Consider the following 8,297-nt stretch of genomic DNA (forward strand, 5'->3'; position numbering starts at 1 on the left):
CTATGTAGACCTCGTGGTAGTGTTTCTTATTTATTTGGTTGCTGCTAAGCCTTGACAGTGGTTCACCTTCCTGGGCTATCCCCAGTGGTCACATCCTGCCTGGCTTCCTACTTGGGTATAGCATGTCCAAAGTGGGCTCTGAACACTACAGTCTGCCTTGGAGCTGTCCTATCTCTGAGGGTGGTAGGGAGTCTGTAGGGATCTCTTCTAAGTACCCCAGGACTTGGGAAACAGTGCGAGAGTGTCCCTCTCAGTACATAGGTAAGCTTGGCTATGTTCAGTGTGGCAGAGCCAAAAGCAAAAAGTTCTAAGGCAGCCGAAATAAAAGGTTTGATACCTCCAGCCTTGCTTTCTGGTCTGTTTACAGGGAGCATTGTCTGTCTGTCTGTCTGTCTATATGTCTGTCTGTGTGTGTGCGCACGCACACATGTATCACAAACCGTCTGAACCCAGATTCAATGAAAACCTGCCAGTTGGGTCACTGAGGGCAGACAGAACTGATGTCCCACATAGTTGATCCCTTCTGCCATGTAGCAGATTGGCACCATCCAGGTGTGAGGGTCTCTGAGGTCTCAGCCACAACCTCAGGCACCAGGTAACGGCACATGGGTGCCAGCCCAGCTGTTGACCCTGGCCTTTGGGCGAAAAGTGCTTTCTTTGTGGCAAGGATCATTGAAAACCAGGTCACCGATTGGACCATCTGCATGTGTCACAGTGTGGGGTTTGCGCTGTTCTATGCAGTCATGTGTGGTAATTCCACAGGGGCATAATCAGTTTGTCATGGGGACTGAGGAGTTGTGGTGCTGGGCTAGTTTCATTCCTGTTACTGTGGCAAGCACCAAACCAAAACCAACGTGGGGTCCGGGGTGGGGGTGGGGGGAAGGGGTTACTTGGCTTGCATTTGGAGGTCATAGTTCAACACTAAGGCAGGCCTGCCAGGTATTCCTCACTCACTGCCAAGGAAGTACAGCAGGAACCACTGAGGAATGGTGCTTGGTGCCTTGCTCTATGGCTCACTCACAGACCCATGCTTAGCTAACTTTCTTATACAGCCCAGCACCCTGCCTAGGGAATGGTGCTGCCCAACATGGGCTGGGCCCTCCTATGTCTGTTAACAGGATAGACCCTATGCGCACACCCACAGACCACTCTGATCTGGGCACTCACTCAATTGAGACTCCCTTCTCAGGTGACTCAGGCCTGTGTTAAGCTGATAGTCAAAGCTCACTGGGACAGGCTCTGGATAGGCAAGTGCCCCTTGGTGGTGTTTTGTTTTATTTAACTTAATAGGAACTCACTGTGTATGGAGCTCAGGATGGCCTGAAATCCACTGGGTAGCCTAGCCTGGCCTCAAACTCCTCCGTGATCCTGCTACCTCAAACCTCCCAAGTCCTGAGATTTCAAGGATGAGCCTCCAAGCTGCCATTTATGTTTCTCTCCTTAAGGTGAGGACTACCTGCTTCTGTGAAGGGGGGAGAGGGAGGGAGGGAGGGAGGGAGAGAGGGAGAGGGAGAGAGAGAGAGAGAGAGAGAGAGAGAGAGATCTGGTACGTGTTCTTGCTGGTGTTGGAGAATGTCACCTAACCTAGGCTGACATTAAAGCATATGGCTGCCTCCATTTTGGGTCACCTGGGGCACTGGGGTGGTAGCAGCTTCATCCTCTTGCCCCATGGGCCTTCCTCAAACGCTACATGTTAAAGGGCTATTCAGGAGCCACAGGTACACATGTTTGCTCTTGGGGGTCTTCCCCAGCAGTGGGTGTGGCTAGCTGTCCAGCACCACCTCTCTCCCCATCCTCCAGCCACAAGGCTGCAACATGTAGTCATCATGCCACTGACTGTGTGGGACTCATGGAGCAAAGCACAGACGACCTCAACCCATCCTTGTCTCGATGGGCAGGGGTGGGGGAGTGGGTATCCATGACAACTCCATCTAAGGAAGACACTAGGTTCAAAGAGCCAGGATAGGACTGATAAGGGCCTGTGTCCAGGCCACCACACTGCTACCATCACCTCATGACCGATCTCTCCTAGAGTGAAGCAGACTCATGGGGAGAACCCCAAGCAGTCATGAATTCTGGGTGTCACTTTTCACGCTACTTTGAGCCCCTATGTGCCCAAGTGCCCCTCAATGGCAACTATCCCCAGCCTCTGTATCCTTCTCTGGGACAGTGCTTCTCAGAGCTTCCTCACAATGAGCCCTGTGCAGGAACGAAGTGCCACACAGTACCCTGGTGTGTAGTAGGAGCATTGCTCTCCAGTCTGGAAGCAGCATTTCCAACCGATGGGCAGCTGCTGAGCCCCGTGCCTGCTCCCTCCCCGTGCTGTAGTCTTGAGCAAGCCCCTTGGCATCAGCCTCAGCAGCTGTTTTGAGGGGGAGGAGAGTTGATTGTCTGGGAAGGTGGTCACAAGACATCGATAAGCCTTTTATAAACTTGGGTCTTCTTTTAAACATTCCTGAACAGTGGAACCTCGGGCCAGAGGCACTGTGACGTCCTTGCCGGTTTCGTAAGTATTTCAGATGGAAACCAGCAATGTTTAGATTGGAGCTGAGCTGAATGACTGCATCCAAACAGGGCCTGGCGTCTCTTGGCTGTATGTGCAGCACTCTACACGCAAGCCGCCCTCCTTCCTACTGGCCATGTGACCAAGACCATTTGGCTAATATCTGTGACTTAGTGTTTGACATATTCCTTATCAATATTAGCTAGGTGCCTGGGTAGGGACACCTAAGAAAAGTGGCAGGGTCCCTGGTCCATAGATCTTGCCCTTCCCGCTCTAAAACTTCTCAGGAGGCTTTCTGCCATCCTAGGAAGTGGGTTTACATCAGGGAGAGGCCTTCCCTGTAAGAGTCCTGACCCTCGTGGGTAGCCTGAGGCCCTCCAGCAGAGTTTCTGTCATAGGCAGATCCTCCCGGGAAGATCTTGGTTGGGAAAGTAACATCCTTACACAGACCTGACATCTTCACAACCCTGCCTCTACTGCCCTGAATGCAGTCCAGCTACCTCACCCACAAGCCGGATCCATTGCTGAGCTGTCTCTGGAGGGCTGCCATCAGAATGCCCACTCTTGATCCAGAAGCTCTGTCCCAAGGGGCAGCTGTTATCAGAGTTGTTGGGGCAGAACCTGGATCCTGCAAACCCACACTACACAGGCCCGGGCACCCCCACCCCCGCAATAGACCAACTAAACACATGAGGAATAGTGAAAAAGCAGAAAAAGGAGGTTATTTTATGTGGCCCTATCGGAAAGAGAAACAAGATTTCAAGTCACGTCCTTTCCCAAGTCCAACTAGGACAGAAGTTCTCAACCTGTGCGTCACAACCCCTTTGGGGACTGAATGACCCTTTCACAGGGTTTGCCTAAGACCATCAGGAAACACAGGTATTTACAATTCGTGACAGTAGTAAAATTACAGTTATGAAGTAGCAACAAAAATAATGTTATGGCTAGGGTCACCACATCATGAGGAACTATATATTAAAGTGTCCCAGCGTCAGGAAGGTTGAGAACCACTGCTCTACGGGTCTTGAGATTTAAACAGAGCCAGCTCTGTGTAAGTCCTGTCAAGGTGTGGTCCCACTCACTGTCTCAGCTCCGATCTCTCTTACGAGGGGATCTGCCAAGTTGTCAGAATTTGTAAAATCTTTCTAGAAAGAAACTCTCTCCCTCTGGCCGGCATCATGGCCACATCCTTTTTCTTCTTTTAGCAAAACTAGGGAGAAATCCCAGTCTCTTTGGGGTCCTTTGTCTTCGTTTGCCAAAGGGAAGGGCACACGTCTCCCTAGAATAGCTTCATCCCTGCCAGGGCAGTTGCAAACAAGCATCACCGCTCTCTCTGTCTATAGCACTTGGGGGCAAACCATGGCAATGGAATGTGGCTTCCCCCAAAGTCCTGCTGGAGGTTCTGGGACCCAGCTTAAAACCTAAGGCTTTTGGGGGTCCTGGGGTGCAGCAGGCTAGTGAAAAGAACCATTGTCCTGTCAGTGGAAGCAGTGGCTTGGTGTTCCTGGGGGCCCCTCTTCCACAGTGATGAGGGCCTGGTTTGAAGCTGGCCTTTTGGCTGCCCAAGAATAATCACACAGCCCAGCTGCCCCTGTGTTGATGTGAAAGCCCAGCTCGTGCCTCAAAAGGAATGGGACTTTATTATGAGCCCGACATGAGCGACATCCTGGAGCCATGACCATTTCAGGGTGTTCTAAAAGACCTGTCCCACCGTGGAACTGGTCACCTGAGATTGTGTTATTTGTGGAACAAAGTCAGAAGTTGAGACACTGGAGGAAGGGACTATAGGTGGACATAGGCGGGGTTCAGAAATGGCAAAATCTCTGATAATAGGCTTCAGACGCAATCTGATGGCATTCTTAGCTTTTCGGTTGATGGAAGTGAGGAGTCTGCTAAGAATGTCTCCCAAAGGATTAATCTAATGGTCACAAAGATGTTAGGTAGGGCACAGGGTTGGACAATGATTAGCCGGCACGGTTCTTAAGACATCCCATGATAATTTGTCTTAGATCTGCAACTCTAACTCTCCACGGTCATGGAGTTCTAAGCGGTCAACCAACCTAGCAGAATCTTCAACTCCGTTGTGTCCCCACCACCCACGCCTTAGGAAACGTTTTACCTGCAGTTCCCCGTGGCCAGGGAATGAATAAAAATGGATTCAGTCAGTCTCCAGGTCCTACATACCATGAAGGACAGAGGATCTGTTACCCTTGTGGTCGTTTGTCATCATGGTCCAGCTATTGGGTCAAAGACAAACCTTGGTGGCAAAGAGCGGAGAAAGAGTCCAACAGTTGCCAGGCAAAGGTCTGTCGCAGCTCAGACGCCCATGCCAGAGATGCAATCATTATTCAGTCTCTCTGCCTCAGGGCTGATGTGTCTGATCAGCAAGCATCACTCATCCTCCATCCCTGGGGAGGTGCCTCATACCAGTCCAGAGCCTAGCAGGGTGGTAGTGACCCCTAGTGACAAATACCCTTGGCCCTGCTGGGCTGCCCTGGAGATCCAGACCTGGCCAGAACCCTCACTGCAGTGCCAGGGATCCCCAGAGATTCAGTTGACATTGGTTCCATCCAGGTGGTCTCCAATCCCCTCCCTGCCCCCATACCCTCTTCCTGAGTTCCCACCGCTCCCTGCTGCTGCTGCTGCTGCTGCTGCTGCTGCTGCTGCTGCTGCTGCTGCTGCTGCAGCTCTTGGTATGGTCTCCAAATCCCAGCATGCACTACAGTGTCTCACATTTGTCTGAGCCAGGACCCAGTCACACTATACATTGGGGCTGCAGGGGTTAGAGACAAGGAGTAGGGTGGGGAGGAATCAGCAGCTCCTCAAGGTGAGGCCTGTGTCCTCTGGGTCTGCAGACAGGAACAACAAATGCTGGAACTCAGCAGGTTAAGGTGACATCCCTCAGGTCCTCGGCCAGGGTTAAAGCTGAGGACAGAACCCAAGTGCCCTCACCTTGCTGCACCTATGCATTTACTGCATCAGCCCTGAGGACACGTGTTGGATGAACAGCTGGGTGATGCAGACGGACGGCAACCGCCCTTTGTCCCATCACAGTGTTCCAGGGACAACCGTGAATATTCACTGCTCTTAAGACCCCAACTATTCCCCATGTTTGGACATTGGGTATAATGATTTGATAGTCGAGCCTCCCACTGCCCACTTTTACTCCGCTCCCTGCAAGACTCCCAGCATTCTCTTTGCGACTCACTGAGTCAGATGGCTGTGTGGCTGACTAATCCTAACAGTGACAGGTAAAGATAGCTGGGCTTTATCTGTCCAAGGACCGCATCGGAAACAGCCGCTCCCCACTCCAGCGATTATTTCCAGCTCTAAAAGCTTTGGTTGCTAGGAAACAGTGCTAGAGGCCTAAAAGCTTTGTTTCATCTGGGCATCAAGTGGTTAGACTTGAGCAGCGTGACTCTGAAAGGTAAACTGGGCGAAAAGAAATCAAACTAGGAAAAGACCTGAGTGAACAAGTGCATATATAATATATAATATACAATATATAATATATAGTGATAATATATAATGTATAAATTATATATTATGTGTTTTGACTTGGCGTCTTTATATGTAGTGCATGTGAGCTTGGTATCCACAGAGGCCAGAAGAGGGCCTGAGGGATGTCCCTAGACCCACAGTTACAGATGTTTGTGAGCCATCGTGAGGGTGTTGGGAACTGAACCCAGATCTTCTGCAAGATCAAGCAGTACTCTTAACTGCTAAGCCATCTTTCCTGCCCCTTTCTTCCTATTTAATCATCAGGATGACCAGCTGAGTGAGACACCGTAGCCCAAGGGTTTTTCTCCCAGGTCCCCCTGGGCTGAGCCTCCTCTTGGTACGCTAAATATCCAGGTGCTGAGTCTTAATGGATTCCAACAGTCAAATGTGTCCTGTGGCTGGTGTCAAATGTCACTATCTTTGCAGACTCTTGAGAGACACTAAGCACCCCTCCCTCTGGCTATTGGTGTGTTGCAACAATGTTTTCCAAGTGGTGGGAATTGCCTGGGAGTCTCATACTGCAAGAAAGAAAAGGCTGAGGCCTGGGCGGGGCAGAGGGGGAGCTTGTCTGCCAGGAGGAAATCTCAATTCTGACGCTTGTCAGACCAACACGCAAGACACTGAGGCTGAGATGGTGATGGTGAAGGGGTGTACAGGACCACACCTTGACCAGGACTGTTTAATAATGCACAGCTCTGTGCCTCCATTTATAATGAACCCTTGTGTCAGAACCCTGAAAATGGACCTGAGGGATGTGTCCAGACTTCTTTGTTCCTCTTTCCGGCGTGGTCACAGTGAGTGAGCCAACCCTCTTTCTCTGCTTTTCACTATGCTATGTGTATAACTGCTCCACTAGGAGTGGGTGGCTGCCTTACTGTCTATTCTTGCGGAGGTCCTGGGGTGGCCTCCATGATGGCCCGTGGTCTCTACACACCTGCAAGAACTGTTCCAGTGCATCAGGCTGGGCTCTGAGCAGCAGAGTGTGGCCAAGAGAACAGACCCTTTATAAGGGACGGTGGCTCTAAGCAAGGTCGCTCCCAGGGTAGTGGCTCTGAATGAGACAATGAACAGCCTACGCACAGGTGACCCCCTGTAAATGCGGCACAACTGTGAGTCCCTCTGAGACCTCTGACCAGGGTCTGTCTACTCAGACACTGGGAGGGGATGGCTGGCATAGCTTGATGCTGCTTATTGGTGACAGTTTTAGACTCCTCAGCCCTTCCCCTGACAGCACCCACAGTCCGAGGGGTTCTTTTTCTTACTCCTTAAAGGCACCCACAAAGGTTGGAGAGATGGCTCAGCCATAGGAACACAGCTTGCAGTGGGCTGTTAACTCCTGTTCTTGGGAACTCCGACTGCCCTCTTCTGGCCTCCACGGGTACTGCACCCAACAGGACACACAGGCCAACAAAACACCCACGCTCTTAAAAAATACCTAAAGAAGAAAACAAACCCCAGGTGCCTGTGTGCTGTGACCCCACCGCTGTCAATACAGCGAAGACATCATCTTTTTTCTGAGTAAAGTTTGTTTGAGTGATGTTTCCATCACTCATGGCTGTTTGTTTAATGACCTTTAAAGAAGCAATGTTCCTGTCTGCCAGGACTTGGCAATTTCCAGACATCCTGAGGCTAAGCTATGGTATGGAGATGTGGAAGCCATCTTGTGTGGTTCTTGCCCATCCTCCTGGTCTGACACCCTCTTGGTGGGGACAGAGGAGAGGTCTGGGCTTTTTATCTGTCAGATGTTGCTGACCTCCCCTGTCTAGGTGCTCTGTTAAGCTCAGGCCTGGGAAGCCATTTGGGTTTTAGCAATAGTGGTTTCCATCCGAGTGGTCGCAGCGAGGGTGCTCCAATCTTTTGCAGTGCACTGATGAGGGAAAACGGTGGATGCCCAGAGAAATGGGAAGACTGCTTTGATTCACCCTGCTGTCTGAGCACCATCCTGTGGCTGGCACGTGTCAGAGCACGGAGAACAAGGTTCTAGGGGACAGGAAGAGTGCCTCCCCTATCCTCATCTCGGCTCTTAAACGCATGCCTGCAAAGGTATCAGACAGCCAGGTTCCAGTCTGGCCTCCCTCTTTACTGTGCAGTCATGGGCAGTCCCTAGGCCTCCCTCATCTCTGCGATGTGAGGACGACTAACAGTACCAAGTGTGGGTTTACAATAAGAGAAACAAGGGTCTCCTTCAGTGGGAACTACTATATAGCCCTAGGCAGGGCAAAAGTTTGGATGGTAGCTAAAAATGCTTGCCAGCATGACACCTGCAGGCCCCGCCCAGTTGGGGCAGCTGCAC

Source organism: Rattus norvegicus, chromosome 14 (genome assembly GCF_021556685.1).
Source record: "Rattus norvegicus strain SHRSP/BbbUtx chromosome 14, alternate assembly SHRSP_T2T, whole genome shotgun sequence".
Lineage (NCBI taxonomy): Eukaryota > Metazoa > Chordata > Mammalia > Rodentia > Muridae > Rattus > Rattus norvegicus.